Raw genomic sequence first — 1,615 nt, 5'->3', positions numbered from 1 at the left:
TAGACGAGATATTGAAATAAATTATAAAGTTGTTTTGTTTTTCCTCGTCGATGTTATTCGGAATAAATTTTTAAACTTTTTTTTATTTTTTAGACCCGGGGCGTAATTTTTTACACATCTTCTTTATGTTTTTTTTTTACTAAGTTTTATTCATCTCTATCAATGTTGCGTTGTGTTTCCTATAATCGTCTGCGTTTTTTTGCTGCATTCAATTGCACTCATCGAATATAGTATTTTTTGGTCAAATTTTTTTTACATCAATGAATAAAAGTTAATGAATTATTATAAATTTACTTGCACATTGGTTGCATTTGTATATAAATATAATCAAAATTAACATTGATTTATTTTATGGATTTAACAAAACTGTCAGGAGGCACCCATGGTTTTTGAACATGGGGTTCAGCAGAAAATCGGATTGCAGTGCTCAGTCGTTTGAGATCAGGACCCGGTGCATTTGGCCAGAATCGGGTGACAGGACTCAGATAGATGCAGCTGTGGATCCGTGGGTTAGCTTGATCACATCTTTTATGCGTGCAATCTATATCGACCAGCCTCGGAAATGCAATGTAGAGAATTGATCAGCAACAATGTCCCTCTACCGACATCAGTTCGGGCGCTGATTAGCTCCAATAACGAAACAGTTTCTTTGTCTTTTAAAATTTATTAAGAGTTCAAAAGTAGACCACCAAATACACGTACAGTCCCCTAAATACAAAAATCAATCAACAATATCTATCCGAGGTCTCTCCTAACACCGTCGCTGAGACCCCGATTCGAAAGTTGTTAATTAGTGTAGTCGTCCCACGTGTTTTTTTTTCCCTGACCTCAGTAACTTAGGCAAGTGTAAAGAAATCTGCAATTAATGAAAACAGTGGCTGGCGAAATTGTGCAAGACGCGAAAGCCAAGTGAAGTGTTAAGAGGAAAAAAAGAAGAAGAATAACCGTGATTTCTCTAATTAACTTTATAAATTTTATTAATACAATTACCCTCGGTTTTCGTACATTTTGTCTCTAAATTGTGTTTGAAATCAGAAGATATTTTTGTATGTAAAAATTAATTTCATGTGATTGCTGATTTAAAACTTTCTAACAGGAATAATTTCATTAAATTGTAATAGAAACCCACAAAATTTTCAATTTAATAATAATAAACTAAATAAAAAGATAATGGCGTTAACAAAATTGATAAAATATATATGTCTTTAGTTTAGGTTGATGATCCAATTATGAAGCGTAAAGAAATAAACTGTAGTTTTTTTTGCAGAGAATAATATAACTATTTTCATGGTATAGTCAGATGTTATTGATTCGTGTGTGGTGTATAGTGAATACGTACGTGTGGAGGGTCAAAAGCATCGGCACGCAATCCGCATAACAACATTACATTTTTGATGATTCAATGGACAGTACACGTACAGTGAAATAGGATACATACAGCAAATTCGTGTCGGGGAAAAGTGGAAAACTTTATTTATGCAGATCGAAACGCACAGCTGGTATCTCCTTTCATCGGATTTATTGATAGAACGAACACGCACGTATCTGATTTCATTGATTTCTTAATGTCTACCACTTGTTCCCTCTTTTTTTAATTATATCGTTATTTATTTTT

The sequence above is a fragment of the Nicrophorus vespilloides genome, unplaced genomic scaffold (assembly GCF_001412225.1).
Source record: "Nicrophorus vespilloides isolate i.1.1-1 unplaced genomic scaffold, Nicve_v1.0, whole genome shotgun sequence".
Classification (NCBI taxonomy): domain Eukaryota; kingdom Metazoa; phylum Arthropoda; class Insecta; order Coleoptera; family Silphidae; genus Nicrophorus; species Nicrophorus vespilloides.
Note: the sequence above shows the minus strand (reverse complement) of the source record.